The sequence below is a fragment of the Rhinolophus ferrumequinum genome, chromosome 13 (genome assembly GCF_004115265.2).
Source record: "Rhinolophus ferrumequinum isolate MPI-CBG mRhiFer1 chromosome 13, mRhiFer1_v1.p, whole genome shotgun sequence".
Taxonomy (NCBI): domain Eukaryota; kingdom Metazoa; phylum Chordata; class Mammalia; order Chiroptera; family Rhinolophidae; genus Rhinolophus; species Rhinolophus ferrumequinum.
This window is the reverse complement of record NC_046296.1, coordinates 13718167-13745801: the sequence shown is the minus strand read 5'-3', so window position 1 is coordinate 13745801 and position 27635 is coordinate 13718167. Positions and strand designations below refer to the sequence as shown.

The window sequence follows — 27635 nt, the reverse complement described above, 5'->3', positions numbered from 1 at the left end:
CCTTGCCGCTCCCTCCGGCTGAGGCAGTCGCCAGTCGTCTGTTGGATACATTTTCCCACTGGTGGCCTCAAAGTACTCATGAAGGTACTGAAGAGAAAATGTTAACTTAAACATCTTCCAGGCCCAGACAGTGTCAAGCAAACTTATAGCAGAATGAATCAATTGAGAATTTCCCTGCCTTTTTATTTTCTTTCCCATACCCACTTTAACTCTGCAGGGTCAGAACCATAGTGGTGAGAAAGAAAGAAAAAAGGACCATGCCCAACTATCCCAGGCTTCCAATTTCATGAGGCCCCAGCTGGAGGAGGAGAGAATTTAACTTCAGAACAAATTGAAGTTTGGATTATAATATAGGACAACATATTCTCATTGTTATATTGAAATTTTCTTGTGACTTAAAGTGAACACAGAACTTTTTATTGTCAGCATGACCCAGTCTCATGGCTCTTTCCAATGTTTTCTTCAAGGCAAGAAATGAAACAGACACATTTTTAAAATGAGGAAGAGACAAAGATTGAGGTACTTTCTGCCTCTATGTGACGAATCATGCAAATTAAGTGTATTAGCTACATAGTGTCTTCCCTGTAAAAAATAAAAAGAATCCTTTGTGGAAATCTTTGTGTATATCCAAAATATGTTTCTTAAGGTGGATTCCTTCAAGTTTACTTTCTGGGTCAAAGGTTATAGTAAATGAAAAATGTTAATAAGTATTGCCAAATTATCTTTAAACTATGAAATGCCAATTTTTATTTCCACCAGAAATGTATGGTAATGTACCTTTCAATCAGTATGCTTACCACATTGCTATTTTTTTAAGTTTCTATTTTTGTACATTTAATAGCATAGAATATTAGTTTTAGTTCCAATTGGTTTAGTTATTATTAAGACTTAATAAGTTTATTAGATATAAAGTTTCTCATTTGAATTGCCTAATTTTTGCCCACTTCCCATTTGTTCTTAATTCTTTGTAATAGCTTTTTTTATATTAAGGACACTGACATTAGTCTGTCAAGTATTCTGCAATCTTTTTCATAATTAAATTTTTAATCATCTTTTAATATCTGATTGTTGACTTTTGGTCACCTGAAAATTTTTGTATTTGGTCAAATCTTTCGATTCTATTTTTCATACTTTCTAAATAGAAACTCCTTCTTCCTATAGCTAAAGATACACAATTTTTTTTGTCTGTACTAAATGTCTCACATTTTAATGTCCTTACATGTGTTTCATTTATCTTGATATGATTATAATTTAGGGATTTTTAAAATGAAGTTGTGATCAAAACATAATCTGTTGAGCAATTCTTTGTTTAAATACTAATTAGCAATGTCACAAAATTTTCATGCAGACTTGTTGAGAGCTTATCTAAATTACTCTATGGTATTGCTGCCTCGACTTCCATTTTGTGGGGCCATGTGGTCTACATGAACCTTGAACTGACATCTCCCCCTATGCAAGCATATGCCCTACCTAACAGCCTTCAGAGTCACAAACAAATACAAGTTACTGATATGATTTCCCCAATAGCCATTTTAATCACCACTCTCCCTGACTTCCAAGGTCTTCCCCTTATACATCTCTTAGATAAGATTTCCATGTACCTTACCAAAACCTCACTCTTTTGGGGTTGAGTTAACCAACCTGGCCTCAGCCGAGGACTCCTAAAGCACTCTACCCACAAATCCTAATAAAGTCATCTGCCCCGGGTCCTATCACGCTCTCTCTCTGCCTTCACCCTGCCTTGACATCCCCATTTGGCCCCTCAAGGCATGCCATGTACTTGCTCCGGGACCTGTGAGTGATAAACTCTATTTCAGTTTCTCTTATGGTCCTTTATTGAACCAGGGGCTCACCATCTGGCATCCGGTGCTCACTTTACATATGTTAATTTTAAAAAGTCATTACAAGATTTGACTCTGTTTCTGAACTCTATTCTCTTTCATTGAACCATCTGTCTATTTCTGAACTACTATTGCAGTTAAAGTTCTCTATTTACTTCATCTTTTTTTTTTTTTTAATGTCACTCAATGAAGTCTTCTGGCTTAACAGACACTTCCTATAATAACTGGTTTTCAGCAGTCTCTTCCAAGTTTCTTCCAATATTTCCAGGAGACCCAAGTAGGTGCCTCATATGTGAACCAATCTCCATGTAGCATTGTGGTGTCTGCCCTGTTCTCCTTGATCTTTCTCCATCTCTCACATGCTAAGATCTCCACTCTGCAATGTCACTTGGAGAAGCCTCAAAACTACTGTTCTTTATTATGAATTATTCAGGGTGGAGTTTCTGAATGCTTTTGAAGTTTCCATTTTGAGAGATAAAACCTGGATGGTGTCAGATTCTATAACATAAATTAACAGGGCCCAAACATTTTCCCTTAGACTTTATCATTTTAGTAGGCTTTCAATTGCCACTATCTGCATCTGTAGAACTATCTGAAGTAAGCCAGAAGTGCAGTACAAATTAATCTTCTTCAGAGCATCTGTCTACCAATGACTGATGGAAGTTGGTATATAAGTTTCCCAGCTTCTTTGCTTCTTGGGTGTGATAAAGTTTTAGAGTTTTCCCTGTGGACGTCAGCACCTATGACCAACCCTTTCAGCCAGGTTAACAATTTTCCCCTTTTGGCAGCCTCCACTATCCTGTATCATTTCCACTCCACTGCTGGTGCCTCCTGAGCCACCTAAACAAATTTCTTTTCATAGCATCTGTTTCTGGGGACACTCAAAAATGTATGTTCCATATGAATTTGAGGGGTGGGGGAAGTCTCGTTTAGGGAAAAATGTCTTTTTTTCCTGCTTTTCTTTTTTTTTTAAGAGTTTTATTAAAAATATAGCTAATTTACACTTTTATATTAGTTTCAGGGGTACTCCATAGTTATTCAACATTTATATACCTGAAGAAATGATCACCATGATAAGTCCAGGAACCATCCAACACTGTATTATGCTATCACAATATTATTGACTATATTCCCTATACTGTACATTAGATCCCCATGACTTATTTGTTTTATACCTGGAAATTTGGACCTCTTATTCTCCTTCCTCTTTCCCTTCTTTTTAAATTTATCAATTACAGTTGATATATAATACATATTTTATATTAATTTCAGTGTACAACATAGTGGTTAGACATTTATATAATTTAAGATGTGATCCCCCGACTAGTCTAGTACCCACCTGACACTGTACATAGTTATTACCATATCATTGGCTATATTCCCTATGCTGTACTTTACATCCCCAGGACTATTTTGTAACTATCAATTTGTGCTTTTTAATCTCTTCACCGTTTTCACCCTGCCCCTCAACCCCCTCCCATCTATCACCCCAACAAACCTAGCACCCATCTGACACCATACATAGTTATTACAATATTATTGACTATATCCCTCATGCTATACCCTGCATCCCCATAACTACTTTGTAATAACCAATTTGTACTTCTTAATCCCTTCCCTTTTTTTCACCCACACCCCCAACCTACCTCCCATCTGGCAACTATCAAAATGTTTTCTGCATCTATGAGGTTGTTTTTTTTTTTTCCTGTAGTTTGTTAATTTTGCAACAGAGCCCCTCCCAAGAGGCCCTAGAACCAACATACTTTTCATGGCAATTAATTCTCCATCCATATCCAGATAAAGAGCACCTATCCTCAGCAAAATTGTGAATTCTGTCTTCATCAGTCCTGGTGTCCTCTTTAGACATCTATTGGTCCTTCAGCTCTCTTCTCTCACATTTCAAGGTTCCAAAGCTTCCCTACACTTCTCCACTCCCTTCTCTGCCATTTTTTTTTAAAGATTTTTATTAAACTAGAGCTAACATGCAATATTAGTTTCAGGTGTACATCATAGTTATTCAACAGTACCTGTTACTGATTGGGGACTACCTTGTAGGAGCTACAGAGTGATCCAAGGTTGTTTGCTGTCTGTACTAAACCTGGAGGTGCGTGAGAGAGGCCATGCTGTGAACCAAGCGTGGCTGCCACACTGCCACCAGTACTACGCTTGGGGTAACTCCACAAAAAGCCAAGATACCCAGAGGCCTACTGCCACCTGCCAGCTCTCATCAGGTTCAGCCACTGATAAAGACTTATGCAGTATGTGAGTTGGTTGAGGCAGGGTCTCAGGAAGTCACTACCTTTTTTCCCCCAAAATAAGACCTAACCGGAAAATAAACCCTAACATGATTTTTCAGGATGACATCCCCTGAACATAAGCCGCAATGTGTCTTTTGGGGCAAAACTTAATATAAGACCTGGTCTTATTTTCGGGGAAACACGGTAAAGTGGGAAGAATTGTGGTCATCAGATTAATGTAGACTCTGGTTTGGTACCAGTGCTGAACCTGGAGTGACTCAGCAAAACTCTCAGAGCACACAGAGCCAGTCGCCACCCACCTGGAGCCAATAGATTCTGATAGTTTTCCAAGAAACAGTGCAATGCATTGTTGCACCGGGCTGGCTGCTCTTGGAGAAAGTGCCTCCCAGGGTTTTTGAGTTAGATGAGGCAGGTTCCCAGCTAAGTCAGCAGGGCAGAGCAGCAGAGATCACCTGGCCAATCAGATTCAGATCTGGCCTGTGGAGGTGGGCTTAACATAGGAAAGATGGCGCCTGCCTGCTGGCCTCACTGGGAAAATGCTGACTGTTATCCTGTCTTCCTCCTGTAGCCTCACCCTTCAGTCTGCCTCCCGTCTGTCTCTGAAGCTGCTCAAGTCACCGACCCTTCGCTGGAGCCCAAGGTGAGTGCCTGTGAGCGAGTCTGTGCACGGGCTGTTTAAGAAGTCTGGGTTTCCCGCAGCCTTCTGTCCCACTCAAATGGTCAGAATCCCCGTTTTTCATGGCTACATGATATGAGGGCTCCTCTTTCTAGCATCAGTACTCTGGGCTGAGGAGGTTGGTGTGGAACTGGGGTCTCTGCTCCTCTTGGGGAAACCTCCGTGGCTGAACTATCTCTCCTGCTTCTCAAGTACCACAGGGGCCCATTCCATGTCTCAGCCCCTCCTACTAGTCTCCACGTGACTTCTTCTTTATATTTTTAGTTATAGGACTTCTGTTTCGCTAGACTTCAGATGCTTCTCCTCGATGATTGTTCTATAATTTAGTTGTAATTTCAATATGTTCATGGAAGTACACAGGAACAGTGTTTATCTACTCTGCCTTCTTGGATCTCAACACTTTCTGAACTTTGGGAAAATTATCTTCAAGTTATATTTTGTCTGATATTATTATACAAGTGTTATTATGTTATATTTTAAAAGACAGCTTTATACTTTATAATATTTAGACTACATCAAGGTGTTATATGTTGCCTAACATGTGCTCATCGATCAATCTGGGGGCATATAAAAGTCAAATTTTATTTACTTAACAAATATTTGTTGAGCTCATGCTATGTGTCAGGCATTGTTTTAGGGGGTCTAGCAGTGAGCACATCAGATAAAAATCCCTGCCTTCAGAGAATTTTTATTTGGAGGGTGGGGCAGACAACAAAAAAGATAATAAAGAAAACACATTGTATGTTAGATGGTGAACAATGCTAAGGAAGAAAGAAGCAGAGAATTGGGATAGGGAGTGCCAGAGTGGGACGTAGGTCACAGTTTAAAAGGTAAAGCAGGAGACTTGTCAGCATAATGGTCTAAAGGAGGTGAGTGAATGAGTTATCCAGATATCTAGGAAGAGTGTTCTCAGAAGAGTCAACAGAATGTGTTAATTTGCTGATATGGGAATGAGTTAAGTCTTCTGCATCCTTGATTATGTACTTACCGGTTTGAAGGTTTATTTCATCTTTTTAGTCTACTTGAGCTATCCAAGGTTGAAATAGTTGTCCTAAAATATTCTCCTGATGTCATAGTTTTGTTGAAATTTTCTTGTTTTTCAAACAGTTTTTGCTTAATATGTATTTAATGCCATAGTATTGGGCACATAACAGTAAAGTGAATATTATACATTTATTTAAATTATACACTTCACTAATAAAAGGTAAATTCTTCTGTCCAATGTAATATTTTTTTTTACCTGAATTCTATTTTGTGTAATATTGATATTGCCACTTTTGTTTTTCTTTTTGTTTTTGTTTGTTTTGGTTTTTGGGGTTTTTTTGAGTCTGATTTACCTGAATATCTACACTCATTTTTTATCTTTTGTTTGTTTATTTTACTTGTTTAGTGTATTACTGTGTATTGATAACTGTTGCTAATATTTTTTTCTCTTCTCATCTTTTGGTTTTTGAAGTTTTCTTTCTTCTGTTTTCCCTTAGTGTTTGGAAGCTATGCATCTTCTCCTCTTGTGCTAATGATTACCTTAATTAAAAGAAAACACAATTTCATGGCCCACCTGTATTTCCCTATCTAAAGAAGGAAATATCATCTGTGTAGGATCAAAATTTTTTACTGTTTTTACATTTGTCACTGTGATCATCATAAGTTACATTCATATATTTACCATCTGAACCTGCACATTCACACACAGGCTCATGTGCGAGCGCACACACGCACTGTGTTTGCTATTTTACACATCTGGAGTCACATCCATCCACTCAGTTCTTTGCTTTGGTGGGAATGGGTCTTTGAATCTCTGACCACATAATCATAGAGGAACGGTCTGCTCAAAAGACATAGAGTAGAAGTATTTTTGTTCTCCTAAATCCTCAGTTCTTTGGCTGACGTTTTAAACTAAATTCATTCTTCCCACCTCTGCTTGTAACCCAGTACCAACTCAGCAGCCCAGAGAGATATCAGGCAATTTTTGAAAAATTGTACACAGTGAAATATTCCTCTTTTTTTTTTATTAAAAGCTATTTATCATTCTTATCGTATTAAGTATGTGTGCTGTTCTGGCTTGCCTCTTTGAATCCAGACAGTGGATTAGATCTCTGCCTCATTGTGTTTGCTTATTAAAAGCCCCCCACCAGTACCAGTCATGTGACCCTTGCACCAGAGGGCAGGGTCCTGGTTGGTAATCTTGTCTGGAGGTGAGGACATGGCCTCGGGACAGGACAGCAATGCAGCCTGAGGTGTCTGCATGCCTGGGGGCCCTCTCCCTAGCTGTGTCCTCAAGAACACAGGAGGTTCCTAGATTCCTTGGGAATCTGTGCCTACTTCTGCTATTTAATCTTCACCAAAGCCCTATGACATAAATACTATCATCCCCATCTTACACATAAGCAAACTAAGTCTCAAATATGCCCAGTTCAATTAGAGGCAGACTCAGGATTCAAACCTATGCTTGCCGTCTTCCCTAATGATGCTTTTAAGAACAGGGCGGGAACCAGTGGATTGAGACCATCATCATTAAGTAACATCGGACATTCCATTGTTGAGCTTTCATGAACTCAATTTACTTTATTTACCCCACCACTGTCTCCTTCACCTGCTTTTGAGTAAATAAGTCCCCTGGATTTGGAGTTGGAAGACCTAACTTCTATGATTTGTAAGCTTTGATTTTGAGTAAGTTACCGACACTACCATTTTCTTTGGTTGTGAAATGTGAAGTTTAGCCCAACCAGTGATTTTCAACCTCTGCTCTGTTGCCTTCTAGAGGTTGGACATGTGGGTGAGAGACAGCTGAGATGTCCTGCCTTGGACTATTGTTGCTCTTTGATTTGTTAGAACCTCTGTACATGAGATCTTATTTGAAAATGCAGGCTTCCCTTCTATAATAAAGAAGATGAAGGTGGATGGGCTGGTGAGGAACTCTAGAAGTGGAATCCAGGGCATCCAGGCTGTTGTAGAACCAAGACAACACCAGCTCTGACTCTTACTTACTCCACTTCCCCACCCTGGCTACAATGCAGATGACCTGGATGAGGAAACGAGACAAATGAAAGGAAAGTTTATATGAACTGGCAAGAATAAAGGATGAAAATTGGTCCTGAGCAGCAGCCCCAGGGACAGTACTGGCAATTACCAATTAATTCTAAACTGGGAAATATACATCCAGCTTAGTTCTTTTATGTATTAATAGGGAGAGATTAGGGTAGAAGCAACGGGCAGGGGCACTGTTTTAGAAGTAAAGAGGGGAGCGACCAAAGCTTCTCTTCAGGCTAATAGTGAGAGGGCGTATGTGTGCCTCACAATCCAAGAATAATGTCCCTAAGCTCAAAATGGAAAAAAAAGGGGGAAGGGGGTAATTGTTAGAACTTTTGAAAGTGTATTTCATTGGCTACGTACGTTGAAAAGCGTAAATCCTGGTTATACTTGTTTGGTGGCACTGTGAAATCATAATTTTCTGCTTGGATAGAAAGTAAATACAAAGAAAGAGCCCCAGCTCCTTCTAGGAAGAGGACTCCCTCTACCTTCAGGTTAAACATTTGTATTGAATTTACATTTCCCTGTCCTGTGCCAAGACTGTCAGGGACTGCCTGGGTTGTCCAAACTGAAACCATCAGAAAATGTATCGGAGAAGAGTGAGAACAAGGCCAGGTCTTCTGTTGTGGCTGCAGCAGAGGAACGACCACCTAGGATGGGGTAGAAAATGTTCCCAGGAGGAGAGAACAGAGAAACCCAGGCACCTAAAAGATTGGACAGGGGTTTTTCTGCAGGGACATTTGCAAACAAAGTTAGCTGATCAGACTTTCATTGGAAAAGGCTAGGCAATATGGGGGACGTGTGATTATGGGGGACACTTGAAGATGGCTAAGTGTTGAGAGATGATATAGGGATATGTCTAGGACAAGAATCCACACGCATTATCGTGGGCCCTTAACCTTAATATGTTTAGCATTATCAGTTTGAATAATACAATTTTGAATTCCTTACTCTTAGCCTTTGTGTTTTTTACCAAAGTTTCTTAAAAGCCCTGTCCCCTTTCTATGTGTCCATATGATCCACTTCAAATATTCATTATGGAACCTTCTGAGAAAAGACCTAAGCAACTGGGGTTGTCTGTTCCAGTGCAAATAAAGCAGAGCTTAGAAGGCAGATGTGGAAGTCATAACAAGTTTTTTCCCCCAATGAGATTAGAGGTGGGTGAGAGAAGAAAATCCATTTGAAATATCTAAGGATAATTCTTAACATTCGCATGTTACTCGTCCCCAGTAAATGAGATGGGACCTACGCAGCTGTGTCTGAAAAATCTCCCCAGGTAGTTCTGGTACATACTTCCAACTTCCAGTTGATATTACTGAAAAAGGGACAGGATGTGACATATGTGAGCTGCTACCTCCCTGAGCACAATATGAAAGGGAATAGGTTTGCAGTACAGAGTTTTGGGGGTTAACATTAAGAAAAGGTCTTTAAAAAGAAAAAGAAAAAGAAAAGTTCTTGACTGTGGTAATCATATATACACAAAGAGAACTTAAAGAAAAATGTAGGCAATGAAGGGAGAAGGTGAGGGGATTAGAAATCACAATCAGTAACCACAAAATTGCCACGGGGATATGAAACAGTTTGGGGAATATAATCAATAATGTTGTAAAGATTTTGTAGGGTATTTGATGGACACTTGTCTTATTAGGGAGACCATTTCATGGACAGTGTAGGTGCCTGACCCCTGCAGTGTATACCTGAAGCTGGAGCTGAATAATAATAAATGTCCACTATAGTTTCATATGTGTGTGTGTGTGTGTGTGTGTGTGTGTGTGTGTATCATCACAGGAAGTGGAATACAGCATAGGGAATAGAGTCAGTGGAACTGTAATAGCTATATACAATGTCAGAGGGGTAGTAGATTGGGAGAGCGGAGTTATCACTTTGTGAGGGGTATAAATGTTGTCTAACTATTACATTGTTTTGTACCCCTGCAACTAATGATAATAATAATAATAAAATGAAAGCAAAATGTAGACAGGATGCATTGAGTCCGTCTAAGCAAAATGCCTGCTTTAGGGCTATTTGATTCTCTGATATTCTCAGTGGTCTTCACTACAACTCTGAAGACCATGAAGCTGATGCTTACTCACTTAAAGGACTTACACTAGCACCTGCGAAAGTTGTCTGTGCTAGGTTCTCAAGGTTTCCTCTTCAGAACAACTGTCCAGGACCCGCCAGGATTAAGTAGCTACTCATCCCCCTCTTCCCACCCATCACTTTAACTCCTTTTATTTTATTTATTGTAGTTATTATTCTCTGAAAATGAACTTGTTCAATTCTCTTCTTGATAGAACGTAAACACCAAACACAGGGGTCTGTCTTGAACTCCAGCACATCAAACATTCTGTTACACAGTAGGTCTCTGTATGAGTTTTCTAGGGCTGCTATGAAACAGTCCCACACACTGGTGGCTTAAACAACAGAAATTTATTTTCTCAGAGTTCTGCATGTTGGAAAGTCCAAGAACAAGCTGTCATCAGGGTTGGCTTCTTCTGGTTCTTTCTCCTTGACTTGTTGATGGTGGCTTTCTCCGTCTGTCATTATACGGTCTTCCTTCCATACATATCTCTCCAAATTTCCTCTTCTTATAGGGACATCAGTCACATTGTATTAGGATCCACTCCAATAATCTCATTTTAACTTGATTGCCTCTTTGTATACCTTATCTCCAAATACAGTCACATTCTCAGATACTGGACGTTAGGACTTTAACATATGCATTTTTTGGGGGGTGCACAATACAGCCCATAAAAGTCCCTAATAAATATTTGTTAAATAAATTAATAATTGAATACACAAATAAAAGGATGGATGGTTAAATGTCTTGACTGTACTTCCGGAAGAATGCGCTAATGTCTTCTCTAAATTTCCTTTAAAATGGTCAAAAAGGATGATTATAGAGGGAAATGGCTATCGGCATTAATCTAGAAGGGCACTCAACACAAATTTGTCATAACTGTTAGGCCAGCACTGCAGAAAGCACAAAAGGAATCTAACTGGTTTATATGAGGTCTGGCCCAGTTAGTCATGGAAAGGGATTATGCATAGACTCAGAATCAAGCTGAGAGCTTTCAATTCAGTTGTCAGGTTTGTCTACCACTTTTTCCTCTCTATCTCTCCAGATTTTTTAAAAGGTTTTCATTAACAAAAGTTGAACTAATCAGGGACAAGAGATTATCAGGTACAAGTGGACAGAGACCTGGTCCTCTTGGCTGTTTGGGAGGACTCGACTGGAAACCAAAAAAAAAAAAAAAAACCATAAACTTCCAATTAGAAAAGTCATATTTGGCAATGAACTTTATATAATTCTCACTGAAATAACGAAAGAAATATAAAAATACGGGAAAATCATGAAACAATGTTATGCACATGCAAGAAATTTCAAGAGAGATTTTTATAATATAAAAGAGGAGGAGAAACAAGACTGAGAGAACTGTCCAACCTTGGAAGAGACCACTTGGAGAGTAATGATCAGGGACCCCCAAGGGTCCCCTCTATAAACCCTGGCTTGGAGCCCCCGGGGCAGAGAGAAGGATGACCTATAGGGCAATTGACGGAGGACAAATTCCAGTCATGCAATTGCAGCAACTAAGTGGAGGGAGATTTTATTTCCTATCCCTTACAGTTTAGATTTTTCTATCATGTGGAACAATTCTATCCTTGTCTGACCTGTAACTTCAGTCCTATTCTTCAACAGGTAACAGAGGGGCTTTCTCAGTGGCCCACAGAGGCTGAGTCATGATTCTCTCTTCTTCGTGTTTTCAGGGCTTCAACCAGTGCAGTCCCACTGATCTCCACCCTCAGAAGGGTCCCACACCCGGGCATTACTGCTCTGCAGTCAGTATGTTGAAATTCTTGATCATTTTATTTTAAAATTTGAAGTTTGTAAATAAGTCCAATGGGACAATGGAGAATGTCCTGGGCGCTCGGAGCTGCAGCTCACGTGCAGTCCCTCTTCTAGCCACCTTCTCACCTTCCCAGCAGACAGTCTCAGTTGCCTGCTCCTCTACTCGTGGTGCCCTGCTCAGCCTCCCTCTTCTTAACCCCACCCAGCATCCATGACTGACCTCTGTCCCTACAGGGAACGGTTCAGGTACAGATACAGAGGATCAGGATTGAGCATGATGCAGAACAGCATCTGTAAGTGGGGCGATGAGAGTCACCCCTGGGCTGGCAGTTCTGTGGTATCTGGTGTCTAGGCAGAAGACTAGGCAGAAGGGAGCGTTTCATCCACTCCTGATCTGCATATCAGCACTTCCAGGGACCTAGAGTGCAATCCCTTGAGGGTTGCCCTTCTATTGTGTGTTGGAAAGGGGGCATTGACTTACCAAACCCTAGCTGGAGCCCCTTTCATTGTTCTGGTAACTGGTTGGCAGAAGGAGAAACTGCTGAGTTATGGGGGGAAAGCCATTGGTGCCTGTGAAGGTCTGCACTCATCTAGCCAGGACTCCCATTCCTGAGGAAGTGCCACCTTAAGTAGTAAATAAAAACAACCTGACTGGTTGACACAAAGTCCTCGGAAGAAAGGAAAAAGGGTTATAATTTAGTGCCTTTAAGAGTACTTCTTTCCTGCTTTTTTGAACAATGCAGCCCACATTTTTATTTTGCATTGGGCCCAGCAAATTATGTAGCCAGTTCTGCCTGCTAATGTGTGGGATTTATGGGGAAGAATAAAATGTGATCCTTCCTTTTGTTTGGGAAGTTCTGTTTTCTTTCATTCCCTAAGCACTCTCCTGTGAGCCTACTTTCCCAGAATGTTTTCTTGAATGACAGTGAAGCGTTAGGCTCACCTTTTTAGGACATGGACCTCTCAAGGTTAATGCTTCCCTCTTGCTCTTTTCCATCCCTAAAATGTAGTTAACCTTGCTAAGAATGTGGTGTTATAATTTTGCATGCTCATTAGCATGTATTTGTTTTCCACCCTGAAACAACCATTGGAAATTGTGGTCATCTGTTCTAAAACTTTTCTTCCTTCCTGCCATCAATTTGCTAAGGAATAAAATATTTCCCTTAGAAAATGGTGGCCAAAAGGTACAAACGTCTACTTATAAAATAAGTCACAGGGATGTAATGTAAAAAATAATTTTATTATTTTTGTAAGATATAAGGTGACTATAGTTAATCATACTGTATTCATTATTTTAAAGTTGCTGAGAGTAAATCTTAAAAGTTTTCATCACAAGAGAGAAAGTTTGTAACTATGTGTGGCAATGGATGTTAACTAGACAGGGTGGTGATCATTTTGCAATATATACTTACATCGAATCATTATGTTGTACACCTCAAACTAATATAATGTTATATGTCAGTTATATCTAATTTTTTTTAAAATGGCAAATAATTTACTACTACTTGTTTCAAGAAGGGTAAAAGAATGATTCATTTTTTTCTTCTCAAAAGTCCATAAAGATCTGCCTCTCCTGGTAAGCTGTATGCCTCACCCTAAGAAACAGCTTCTTGAATCCTACCTGGACTCTATTTTCCTCTTTGCAGTGTGGGAACCCAGAAGCCTGTGTGGTAGGTGGGAGGCTGAGAAGGTCTTTAGGAGAATCTGTTAATTGCACTGTGAGTAAGAACACAAGTGTCTAGACCACAGGACAGCCTTGACTGCCGTCTACCAAAGCAACTGGATATTTCTGCAAACAAAAACAAAAAATTAAATACACAGTACAGCCAAGCCAGTTGTTTAGGACATGATGAAAAAAAATTACTATTCCTGGGCCCTCCACTAGTTCAGTGATGATACTTAACCTCCCTGGGCTTAAAAACTGGGGTAATAAAGTGATTTGAATGTTACAATGGACCTTTTATTATTTTTTATCTGCCCAGCATCCATTCCATGTGCTTCAATTTTCCTTTGAGGAAGTGTAGCTCCCAGAGTTCCTCAGATCCTATTTTATTTACTCTCTTTTGTGCTCTGTCACATGCCTGCTTATGCAGCTCTTTCTGGAGGACTGCCTTTGACCTCCTTGGTCCCCTAACGCACTCTGCCTTGCATGCCCAAAGAGAGGAACGTGCCTGGGGCTTTACATTCCCCCTATCCAGAAATAGCTTGTAACCCTCGGCAGTGGGGAAAGCACTACGGAAGCCTGTTGGGATCACTATGAGATTCCATTTGTCCCCTGGAACTCCCCAGCAGGACCAGGCTGAGGCCTCCCTGTACCTAATTTTCCTGGTTGACTTCCTCTGCCTTGCTGTCCTCCCTCCCCACATCCTTATACATTTCTCCCAGGAACACTTAAAGTATCATTTGCACACACATCCTCATCCCAGATTGTGCTTCTGGGGCATTTAAACTAAGAGAAAAACCAACCCTCTATGATGGCAAGAAGTCTTGATGGAACTGTCAGTCAGGTGCCAGGTACTCCATAGGCCATGAGCAGCTAGTGACCTACCCGAAGCACCAACCAGACTCTCTCACTTGGGAATTTGCAATTCGATCAGTGGACTGAAGACAAAATGCTAGTTTCCACAGTGGTGATCTAAAGGCACTAGGCACTCATTCCTACTTCCAGATCCCCAGACAATGCTGATTCCTTTCCTTTCCAGGCTCCATTTTCTCAACTTTTTTCATTTCTGTGAGCTGGCCTATATATTTGGAAAAAATTATTTTTTTGTATTGCATTATTGAGTGTTGCCTCTGGTCAGATAACCCTAAGTGATACAGAAATGAAATAAAGTAACAAAGAACTGCTTTGTCAACTGTGAGTAGTCTTTTGAAGTCATCTATTACATTTGCAGAAGCAATTCCACTTACTGCCAGTTTTCTCTCTGTATTGTTTTTTGACATTACCTAAAATATCTGTATTTGACTTCTCCCTGTGTTTTGTTTTTTTTTTTTTTTTAGTTGAAGTTTATTGGGGTAACAATGATCCGTAAAATTATATAGGTTTCAAATGTACAATTCTGTAATACAACATCTATATATCACATTGCGTGTATCAGTTCTCCTTCCATCACCATATATTTGATCCCCCTTACCCTCATCTCCCACCCCCCGGGCCCCTTACCCTCTGGTAACCACTAAACTGTTGTGTGTGTCTATGAGTTTTTGTTTCTTTGTTTGTTTGTCTTGTTCCTTTGTTGCTTTTAGTTTTATATCCCATGTTTCAGTGTATTGGGAGAAAAACAGACGGATAGACCAATGAAATAGAATTGAAAACCCAGAAACAAACCCACATAAATATGGACAGATAATTTTTGACAAAGGAGCCAAAAACATACAATGGAGAAAAGACTTCTGAACCTGGTTATACTTGCGCATGTTCCAGTTTCAGTAGTTGACAACAGAACTTTCTGAAACTACCAAAGACAATAGCATATACACAGTTAGCGTTTTTATTTATTGACGTTAGCATTAGGATCTTCTACAAACAAAATAATCTGAGTTCAGCTATCTGGGCTTTATATTTGTGAATTTATCATTTTTTGACATAGTTCCCAGGAGCATGTTGATTATTAAAGCAGAGATAACTGATATAATTCTGTAGCTATAGATTCAGGAAATCACAATTAGTTTCTAAATGTTTCTATTAATATTTCCAGTAATCCAGCCCAACTGTTTGCAAACAATTATAATTTATAGTAGGCATTGGTCAATAAAAATATGAATAATAATTTTTGTCTCTTATATGAGTAGGTGCTGTTTAGATTATTGTCTAATTTTTATATTGATTTTCAAGACACCTTTGTGAGATTAGCTTCGGTTGAAATAAGAAAAGTAGAGCTTCTCAGACGAGAAAAATTAAGTTCAGAAATCTTAAGTCATTTGTAAATGCTCTATAATTATTATGTGATACTGTGTTTTTATCTTTTCAGTTCTTTCTTAATTTACCATCTGTTTGATTTAGCTATTTCTGCATAATAAACAATCCCAAAACTTAGTGCATAAAATATATCAGCATCTTTCATGGTTCCTTGGTTTCACTGGACCCATATGGTATTCCTCACTTAGCGTTTTTTTCTGTGGTTGCAGTCAGATGGTGGTTTTAGGACTCTGTCTTAGTCAGCTCACGCTGCTATATAACAAATACCATAGACTGGATAATTTAAGGAACTGACATTTATTTCTTACAGTTCTGGAGACTGAGACATCCGAGATCAAGGTACCAGTAGATTTGGGTCTTGGTGAGGGTACTCTTCCTGGTTTTGTAAATGGCCGCCTTCTGGCTCTGTGCTCCCATGTGCTTTCCTTGGTGTGTACATATGGAGAGAGAGTACCCTCTTTCTCTTCTTATAGGATCACTGATCCCATCATTCTCTTCTTCTTCTTATAAGATCACTGATCCCATCATAAGGACCCCATCGTTAATCTAATGAACCTAATTGGTATCCCTGATTAATCCAGACTCTAAAATGTCCAGCCAATAAGTAGCATCACATTGGGAATTAGGGCTTCAACTTAGGAATTTTGGGAAGACACAAACATTCCATCTATAACAGGCTCCAAGAGCTAATATTCCAAGGGAGAGGAAGCAGAAGCTTCTGTTCTGTTAGCCCTGATCCTGGGAATTGGCTCACTGATACTTCTATTGTATCCTGTTTGTCAAGACAGTCAGAGTCTGCCCAGGTTCAAAACGTGAAGCCATAGGTCCCACCTTTCAATGGGAGGAGTGTCGAATACTTTGTGGTTTTCTTTCATCAGCAACATCATCTTAAACTCCATCACTGACATTTAAAATCAGTCAGCACTTTCCTAAGAATATGAAAAGACTAAGCATGACTTGATAAATTTCTCAAAATTTAAACAGAAAAAGAGAAAATAATTCATTGATTTGAAATCACTTAGCCTGATAGAGCGAGGCCTGTCTTTGGTGTCAGAAATATGGGCCAAACCCCATGTGCCTAGGATGGTGTCTAACATTTGAAAATTCAAGGAAGTCTATTTTGTTCCACATCGAGCCTGTGCTTCTTGGTGTTTTGTCATTACTGTCTATGTGATTCAAGAGGGTGGACGACACATTCCACCTCCTCAGTCTCACAGAGCGGAGCTGGAGAGGATGATTTCCGACAGAGCCAGGAAAAGCAAGCATGTTATTTTCTGTCTTCTTCTTCCTTGGGAGTTGTTTCATTTTGTTTCCATGAGCAGCTAGCATAATTTCCAGAAGGTAAATATAGATTTAATGATGACGATGACAAAAGGTGTGGGTGTTTGCTAATAAGAATGAAAATTATATCCTCTCTCTGGTTTCCTACAGATAAATGTGACAAATGGTGGGCTAATTAGGCGGGCTGGTTAGAATTCAGCACTACTGTACCCAGGGTTATCTGTTCAACTCCTTAGTGTTCCCTTTGCCGAGGAAACACTATAGATTAAGGATAATGCATCAGTTAGGAGTGAGGGCTCTGGAGCCAGACTGCCTAAATTCTGATTGCATTGCTGACTAGCTGTGCAACTTTCAGCGAGTTATTCAGCCTCTCTGCCTCTATTTCTTCTTCTGTGAAGTGGGGGTATACAGTACGTATGTCAGAGGGTTATAAGGATTAAATAAGATAATACATGTAAAATGCTCAGAGAAGTGCAGTGCCCTCTGAGGCACTCAATAAACGGTAGCAGCTATTCAAGTCGCGATTATTCTGTCTATGGCTTTATGCTTCCCCTAACTCCTTCCAGAAACTGATAACTGACTTCTATTAGAAATTGAACCCTGACTAACGAGAAGCTCATCTCTCATGGGGTGTTGACCACCACTGAGAGACAGCATTTTAGTCACAGGGAAACTAGATAAGAGCATAAGGATGGAGCAGAGAGTTCATTTTCATGTAGGAAGTACAGCTCAGTGGAATCTTCCTAAGACTGAAAAGAAAGTGAAGATAACCTTTCAACCTCTGAGCCCTGCTTAGTTATTGGTTTGGCTTTAGGAAGACCCAACTCTCTGTAGCCACCAATACAACAGAATCTATCAAAAATTCTGTTCTCCACTAAGTGGAATTGATTTTGGGACCAGTTAGGGTCTAATGTCTATCACAGATTTAGAATCTCCAAGAGTTAATGATCCCAGCCACTTTCGTTTGGTTTTAATTTTCCCCTGATTTTTCTTTTTTCAAGGAATGTCGATATGAATAGCACATTTCATCAGTTAAGCCCTTCACTTTTAATTCCAGGTCAGGAGTGTGATGAAGATGAAGTGAACCCCGTAACCAATGAGCTAGAGTGATTTTGATTTGTTTACTGTCTGCCCAAAGAATGGCAGCACGTGATGTTGGATTAAAAACTGAAGCTTTTAATCAAGCACAACTTTTAGGTTCCTTTTGGTAAACAACAGTAGGTAACAAAAGAGTTTGAGGTCGGTGAAGAACAGCTACCCCCATGTTCTGCCAGCTTATACTAGCAAGCTGTACACCCTTACTATCGGGTTATGAAAAAAGGATGCCTCGGACCAAACCTGCCAGCATACAGAAATGCATGCAGGTAAGCACAAAGTGGTTCATACAAACTGCTCCCTAAGCTTGATGAGGTTCCAATGCCATCTTTTCAAATGCTCTCACCACACATTACTAGAAAAGTTCACTCGTGGCAGACACAGCAACTTTCCAGAGACAGACAGGATTTGGTACCTTAGAGTCAGCATCGGCTAATCAGAAAGACTCCGTAACAAGTGGCTGACTCCAGTGGGGAGTAGAGTAAGGTAAGCAAGGCATGTTTAGATTGGCACTCACTCTCAGGAGCCTACCCTGCATATGCATGACCCTAAAAGTGAGCATCTCCTCAATTTTTGCACTCTAGGCTCCTGGTTGACCTCCCTCTGATTTAGGCCTTGGGCTGGACGTGGAGGCATTTAAAAATCAAACCAAAGAGGCCATTTTTACCATTTATCAGACTGGTCAACAGCTACTGTTTTCCACTATTAAAGTCCCTGATATTTGGTCTGTTGATTAGCCGAGCACTAGTTACTGATCATGTAGAGAGAACAAAAGCACTAGAACCATTGCCCTTGGACTGTGGTCCTTTTTGACGTGATGTCAGCCAACCACATTTGGGCTGTGCATTCTTGATGTGAGCAACAACTGGTCAGAGAGTCAACCTTTATACTAATTACCATATGCATTTTGTTACACTATATATGCTAATGTATTTTTAATAAATTACAGGCATAGTATAATAAATGTGATTGTCCCAGGAGTTTGTCAGGTATATGTTGGTCTCAAAGAGCTCTCGAGAAATAAAAAATGTAGAGATGATATGTGCAAGATACCCTGCATCTTCTTACTTATAAAGCACTTTCTTACCTTGTGCCTTGTACCTGGGTCTACCATGCTGAGGTGTAATTGATAATGCATTACTTATTTGGTATTTGGACTCCCAAATTGCCAAGCCCCCACCTTCTCTTATTCTCCCTTTCTTTTATTTCTTCCCTGGAACCATAGGTTTAGGAAAATATTTTTCATTACAGAATCTGAACAACTTGTGCCTATAAACTCCCATTTATTCAGATCTGTGACTATCAGACCCCTCTTTGGCCCTTACGTCCAACCTTTCTCCCAAGGAAGTGAATACACGTAAGGACCTACAAATTTGTCAAGAGGTCTAACGATATCATACTTGATAATAAACATGTATTCTATGGCCCAGCTCCATTGGGTCGGTCTATTGGCTGAGCGGTGCAGGCAGCATGAGCCCTGGACTCGTTTGGCCTTTGGTTTCATCTGTATTTATTTTTATTTCCTTACAGTTACTCAAAGAGAAAACTGTTTACCTGTGTATGTGCATTGTCATCGTTCCTATTGCTATGGCAGCCAAGATCATGTATTGTAAAGATGAGAAAGAAAGAGAGAGAGAGAGAGAGAGAGAGAGAGAGAGAGAGAGGAAAGGAGGGGAGGGGAGGAGAGAGGTGACGAGGGAAGAGGAGAGGATGAGATTGGATTAGAAGGCAGTCACAGGTCTCTGCAGCGATATTTCAGATAACCAGAGTTTTGGGTAGGTAGAGCTCACATGTGGGGGTGGTTAATTGGCTCAGTCTCTTAGCTCATCTTGAAGAAAAACAAGGACATAAGATAAAATGTTGGAAAGGTATTTAGTGTTCTATAGGAGTTCAGCTGTCATCTTTCTTCGTTGGTGCCCTTTTAAAAAAGTGATGGTTCTTTACGTGCTTAATTAAAGTTTAGAATGGCTGTTCCCTTCCATAAATCATTTCTGCTGCCCAAAGGAAGCAGTGGTGATGACGGCAGTGAGAGGTTACTAAAGTTACACTGAATTCCCTGGGGCTGAAAACCGAATGCTATTTATTGGAACACTGGAAGGACATTTTCTATGCTGAGAGCTATATTTCTTTCTGCAGTCATTGAGAGCTGAGAGAGTTCCAGCCCATGCTTTAACTGGCTGGTTTTCTTTCAAAGGCAAGCTGGAAGAAAAGTGCATGAACAACAGCAAGGATTGAATGGCATGAATCATCACCTAGGTGATCAATTGTAATGCCGGATTGTCTCTAGCAGACTGAAAAATGAAGCTTTCTTTTAAATTTCCCAATTAATTTTCCCAGTGTGTTTTTAGAAGCAGGGGTGTGGTAAGTACAAGAACCCCATTTCCCAGGGTAGGTCACTGAGACCCAGATGCAAAAAGATGTTTTCAGAATTACACAGCAAATGAGTGATGGAAATGAAAAGGAAAACCAATGTCCTGAATTTTGGATGAATTGAGGCTCAGAATTAACAAACTGAGCTTTTATCCCCTGAGCAACTCTGGCTTCCGTGCAAGCATTTAACAAAAACATTGGTTCTCATAATCCTTGCCTTTGTTCTGTGGGAGCATTTCTGAGTGGGGACAATGACCTGTGGGTTTGGTCAGTATCACACTGGCTTCTCATTGGAATTCTCTAGTACAATAACCTTTGTGTTCTCTCACAAAGGTGGTGGAATATTAAGGTCCACAACATTGCCTGCTCTCTGCAGCAACCCAAATGCCACTTACCTGCCTGAGCTCTTTGTCGCATTTCCTTTCCTCTGCACTTCAACTTTTCTTTGATTTATTCCCCAAAGCTTTCTCCTAGACTATTTGGCAACATCTCCCTCCTTCCTCAAAATCTGGTGGGCCCTTCTTGAGAGCTCTAAGAGCTGACCTCCTTTTTGAAACCTGTATTTGCATGCATGAGGCCACTGATGACATCAATGGTTTTGCAGCATTAAGCCACATTTGGGGGTTTACCTAGTAGATGTGGAGAATATAAATGTTTTCATGGGGCCAATTTCCAATTCAGGAGGAGAAATGATGCAGATGAAAAAATTGGAGAAAGTAAATGGACCGCTTAGTTTCCGTAGATATTTTCATTTGTTTGTTTGTTTGTTTGTTTGTTTAATACATATGCATTAAGCAGCATGTGAAAAGAAATTTTGGTGCTGAGCAAATAATACTACATTCCATCTCCTCTAGGAGCTTATACTCCAGTTAGAAGGGAAAGCAATATCTGGCCAATATATTATGAAACTAATGAGACAATCAATTATAGACCATAAGGATTCTATACAGGAGCTCAAAGGCACAGAGAATGGAAAAGTTGGAAAAGACATTGTAGAGGAAATTCAACTGTAGGTATATTAAAAGAGCTTTAACATAAGACCATTTCCGTAAATGAAAAACAAACGTAAAAAATAACCCTTTTTCCAGGCTACCTGAGTTTAATCACTCACAATACACACTTTACAGTAGATGCCTTCCTGTAGGGAGTAAAGGGAGTGGGGAAGAGAGGTAAATAGAAAACAAAATAAGAGGAAGACTTTGCTAGAATCAGTGATGATAATGTGCTATGCAATGCAGACAGCTACGTTTCCTGCTTCATTCTTAGTTTCAATAAGAATAAGAAAGGGAAGACAGAAAAATAAATAAATAAAGCCAGCAGATCCCAAACAAAAGCGAAGAGTATTCAAAGGGTGAACAGTGCTTTGTACAACTATGATCCGGGGGAACCCAGCAGAGGGTTATGGGAAACTTCACAATACCAGAAGTCTTTGGCTGTTGCTCAAGAGCAAAATCATCCACATGAAAAATTCATCACTTCACTGAGTGGGGCCGGCAACATGTGAGAATCAATTTAGTTCTGGTACTGAATTTAAGAGGAACATTGACAATCTTGACTATGTCATGAGGGTGACTAGAGTATCACAAATGATGTGGTGGAGCTAGGTAAAGGACCTGGGAATGTTTGTCCTAAAGACATGAAAAGGGAACCATCTGGCTTGTGTACAGCTGCTTTCGAACCACTGGATTGGTCTGTGGGGGAAATTGCCTTCTCAAGGATGCTGCCCCGTGTGCATCTTAGGGACCCGAGGAGTCTCATGTTTAGCAGGGTAATCAAAACTTTCTTAAAGAAGCAGTCTGATCAGAAAGTGAAGTACACATCTGATTTCACGAGGCAAAGAAATAATGAGAAAGCATCTCCCCAATGGCTTACTGATACCTTATATACCAGAAAGACATAGGTATGAAAGCCAAATCCCCCTGCCTGAGAAAATATGTAAATAATTCACAGAAAGATAAACTAGACTGTTTTAAGAACACTTTCTAAAGGTGATTAAAAGGGGGAAAAGTCTCTAGAGAAACAGAACCATAGAGCCAAGATAGGAATTGCTTTCTTCACTCAATTGTGGAGACTGACTAGTCCCAAGATCTGCACTTGGAAAGTTAGAGACCCAGGACAGGACAGTTGCTGGTGTAGTTCCAGTCCTGGTCTTAAGGTCTGAGATCCAGGAGAACCAATCCAGTCCAAATGCCAGTAGGCATGAGATGCAGGAAAAGCCCATGTCCCAGCTCAAGGCTGTGAGAAAGGAGCAACTCCCTCTTAGTCCCAGGAGCGTCAGTATTTTTGTGCTTTTCAGGCCTTCAACTGTTTCGATGAGACCCATCCACATGCAGGAGATCAACCTGCTGCCATAACAAAATACCACAGTCTGGGTGGCTTAAACAACAGAAATGTGTTTCTCACAGTTTTGGAGGCTGGGAAGTCCAAGACCAAGACGTTGGCTCTTGTCCTGGCTTGCACATGAGGGTCTTCTCACTGTAACTTCACATGGTGGAAAGATGTGAGGAGAAAGGAAGGAGAGAGGGAGGAAGAGAAGGAGAGGGAGAGAGGGAGACAGGAAGAGAGGGAGAGAGAGAAAGAGCACACTGCAAACTCTGTGGTATCTCTTATAAGGATACTAATACCATTGTCAAGGGCCTACCCTTATGATCTCATTTAACCTTTATTATCTCTTTTCAGGCCCTATCTTTAAATAGTCACATTGGGAGTTAGAACTTCAACATATGAACTTAGGGGGAGACCACATTCAGTCTACAGCAACCACCTAGCAGAGCTATTCAAAGCTAGTTCTCTTTCCCCCAAATCATCAACTTCCTACTCTGGCCCTTTTTTCCTGAAGCAGGAACAGGATATTAAGCGGAGACTTTAGATTAAAAAGATAACTAACAACACTTATTTTAGAGATCATCGGAAGGATTTAACTTAGTAATGTATTTGAATTTTGCATAGAATTTCACTTAGTCTTTATATGTTGTTTTACAACCTCTTTTACTTACTCAACAACACATCATGGAAAATTTTCTATTTCACTAAATGTAGCACTAGATAACTTTAGTTGATGCATATTATTTCAATTCTATTTTGTGAATATTCCCTATTTAACTCTTCTCTTCCAGGACATGTTGCCTATCGGCTGTTACATACAATGGTACAATGAACATCCTCATACATGCGTCTTTGCACTTGTCCATGTATCTTTGTTCATAATCATCTTCAGGTTTGATGCAAATTACCAACACGCCATCCAAAAAACTTGTGCTCTCTATTTTTACCATTCTCAATGAATTTTGCATCATGGTCTTTGGTATTCAATTATTCTATCAGGGACCATTGCTCCTTTCTCCAGGCAAAGCCCACATTTGTTCTCCTCCCCAGCTTTTATTTCTGCAGGTAACCTTGACACTTACCTTGCTGAGAAGAAGCCTTGTTATATTCTGCAAAGCCATTTATTCAACTTGCAAGCTTTTCCTTTAATTAAACACCCTGAATTGGGAGAATCAAGTTGCTGCATTAGATTTCATGTGTTAATAAAATTGAAATTAAATGCCAGCTCTAGGCCAAAAGTAAAAGGCCAGGGACGTAAGAAACAGTGCCAATTCTTACTTCCCATCAATGCAAAAGGTGATTTTCTCCACTTGGCTGATTTTTTGTTTTTTGGTTCCAACCTACACACACACACACACACACACACACACACACACACACACACACACCCCTTTTCTCTCTGTGTCTATTTTTTTTTTAACCCCTGCACATATGTTGCATAAAACAACTTCTTAAAAAGCTCTTTAACTGGCAAATGCTGATGCGTGTAGCTGGGCAATAGCTGAGGAATGGAATAAAACTACAAACCATGGACTTTGATAACATTGAGGGGAAACTCCCATCCATCCCCACCTCTCTGCAGATCCAAATTCTACCAATCTGTTATGATGTCCTCTCAAGGATCTCTTTCCTCCTCCACTGGATTCCTAAAGTACCACCTGGATAAAGTATTTAATTATACACTCTGCCACCTGTTTCCAGGATGTGAGTCTTGTTTCCCCCAACAAAACTGTAAGTTTCCAAAGGCAGGGATTTTACCTTTTCTTTCTTCTGCTTTGCCTCATACTTTACTTAAAAATAGTAAATAGAACTTCTGTAAACGGTTTTTAATAGATTGCTTGGAATCGTAGGGGAGGTAAAGAGGAAGGCATTGACCTAAATTCTATCCTCAGACTACATAAAATCTAACGATGCTTTCAAGATATAAACATACAGAACTTTAAAGAACATTCCCCATAGCACAGACAAGTAATTGATCATATTGTCTATATACGGTTGTAGAATGAAGAATGATGAATTACCCGCCTTCCTGAATCACAATGCTCTGTTCTCCCATCTTTTTCATGTAGCACTTTCACCTTTCCAAACTTTCAAAGCATTTCCACCAACATGCATTATGGGTCAGGAAAGAATGAAAGACTTTACAAGTCATGAATGAACTGTTCTGCTAGGATGGTAGACACTGAATGTGAGCTCTGACTTTTGCTTATTAAGCATGCCTACTTATTCTCATTTGTTCATGCATGTATTTGAGGCACTTGCTGTGCACCTGAGCACCCAGTGTGTGCCAGGCACTGTGCTGGGTGCTAAGGATTCTACAGTAAGTTAGACAGGCAAGGACCCTATGTTCATGGCGCTCACTGCATCTGAAAGTTGAACGATAAATTGGCAGCACATATATAGAAAAAAGAATCTTCCTCTTCACCATCCACTCCCCGCCAAAGAAAGTAATGCTCCCTTTGCAGCATTTTACTCAGAGGATCTTTCCAAAAGCACAGGACCAAACAGCTCTGTGCTTCTGGACACTTGCAAGGGCATTAACCCCTTAAGTCCTAAACTAGCACTGATAATGTTTTTCTAGCACCCATGACTCTGCTTTTTGTTTTGCCTTCTTATTTGGTGTCTGCTCGCTCTTCCTCCTTCCACAGTCCTGGGTAGGGCCTTTATATTCTTCTCTCACTATTTTGCTATTTTCAAACTTTTTTTTTTTTAAAATCACCCTTAGAACATCTCCTTTGATGCATACCATTCAGCCGTTTCCTTTTCTTCCCCTTTCCTCACTGACATTGGTCTCTGTCCGCGCCCCCTCCACCCTTGCTGAGAATCTGGGCATCTAGTGCATGGAAATGTCCTTTACTCTTAGTCCTGCCGTAGTCTTCCAGGATTTCACTGTGTTAACAACAATCTGTCCTCAACTCCAGCTTAAAAATGCTTTCAGGAATCTCTGTCACCTGTCTACTGTTGCCACTCACTTTCACTAATATGTGGGATCTGGGCATCACCTAAAAACATTCCACTTCTGAAATCTCAGCTCAGTATCTCACCTTCTAAACAACAACCCCTGCCCCTTTTTTCCCATTACTTTGTGTTTGAACAAGAATTCTGAAGGAAATTCCTGAAAGACCAATTCTGTGGCCCTGTCAATACCTTTAGTTTCCAAATTACTTCAGTTCCTCAGCTGGCTTTATGCTCAGCTCCTATGCTCAGCTAAACCTCATGGTTCATTTCACTATTTCTCTCCTTTGGCCTTGAAGCTCTTTGTCACCGATCCTGTAACCAAGACTTGCTTAATACAATCATTTAGTTTCTCTATACCTATCCCCAGACTGCTGAGGAAAATCATACAATCATGCAAAGTAGAGACACTACAAATTCATCCTCTTCTAAAAATGTATCTATTTATCTATCTACCTATCTTTTATCTACACGTTGCTTTACACTAATCCCTTTCTCTGATGTCTACTTCTTTCTTTTTCCTTAAAATCAAATTCTGAGACAGATTGTCCACATTTACCAGAAACAAATTAGTAATTGAACATAGTTTTTCATCTATCTTCCATTTGAACTCCAAATCTCTACAATTTATTTTCAGCTCCTATCACTTCATGCAACTGCTTCTCCAAAGGTGACTCATGACCCGTTTATTTCAAAAGCAATCTGCCATCATTATTCTTGTTACCGTTACAATATTCAAATACTTCACTCCCCCAAAACTCTGACCAACTTGATGTCACTCAACTCTGACTGCTCCATTTCAACTTTTCCTCAGGAGGATCCTTCCTGCTCTTCCTTTGATTATCTTCCCAACATAAATGTTCCCCAAGTTCTCTCGTCAGTCCACTTCTCTTGTATCTATATACATATATATTTTTTTAAATATCCAAAGGTCAAACTTTCCTTTAGATGCTGATGTTGCCAAGTCTTATCCAAGTCAAAACTCTCTCCAGAGCTTCATTCCCATCTGCTTGTTGGGCATTTCCATTGAAATATTCTATAGGCATCTCAAGCTCCAAACATCCAAAACTAAATCCATCTTCTTTTCCTTCAAACATGCTCCCCACAAATTTGTGTTTGATGCATAGTTGATGGTTAAAATGGGTTTTGAATGGGTAGACATGACGTTGAACTTGGAATCACTGAGTAATTTATCCAATGTAATACCTCCTGATTCCATATAGATCTCTCAATAGAGATCTTCATTTAAAGAGCTTGGAATAACTCGTACTCATTCATTTCCCTTCTTTAACAGCTTCCTCAATAGTTTTGTTGTGACTACTGCCTCTGAGGTAGACTTTATTATATGGGGTCCCTAGGTTGGAGCCCAAGAGTGTGAAGAGTGTCCCCGAGTGAATAGAGGAAGTCAGGAGTGCAGCAGGCAACACCACGGCTTTGTGGATCCCTGTGTCAAACAGCGTGTGATGGCTTGTCTTCACAGCCAACCAGCACTGAGAGCCTTGCTTCTGGAACTCATAGGTGAGATTTATTTGGATGTCTTTAGCACATGATGGAAGGATCCAACCCCTGGATGTACCCAATTAGGTTGTTTAGCTGTCAGCATTATTCTGATTGTTTAGTGCCATCATCACAGGCGACAAGATGCAAAATAGGCAAAGCATCTAATAACTTAAGAAAACTCTGATTAAGTTCTATGTGGACTCAATGAGCATTGTACAGGTTAATTAAATTTTTATAGATTAATTCTCCTTTCTGGACTATAAGAGGTTCTGTTTCAGAAGCCCTACCAAACCAGCGATGGGAGAAATTAGAAAACCCAAACTAAATAAATTGTCCCTGTTTTTCATCTTGGGGATAATAAGGCACAAAGCAACAAATAGAAGATGAGTAGGAGAAAAAAATATAACTGAATTCTAGGGTTATATAGACATATCAATAGCAATACAAGGTAAACTTTTGTCCTAATAATAAATAATCAAACAAATGGAGGATTTATTGGCTCTAAAGCTTGAAGAAATTTTCCAGAACTGAAACA

At 40.0% G+C, this 27635-nt stretch overlaps 1 protein-coding gene across 2 annotated transcripts in view; it reads left to right on the top strand.

Moving 5' to 3' along the window:
- The first annotated feature begins 4627 nt into the window (after positions 1 to 4627).
- Positions 4628 to 27635, top strand: part of CTNNA2 (catenin alpha 2) — a 1256663-nt gene continuing 1233655 nt past the window's right edge. The window contains exon 1 of one of the 2 annotated variants that reach the window (XM_033125182.1): positions 4628 to 4739. The gene's annotated coding sequence lies outside the window, so the exon portion shown is untranslated. The remainder of the gene's footprint in view (positions 4740 to 27635) is intronic. The other variant, XM_033125183.1, reaches the window with a different exon arrangement.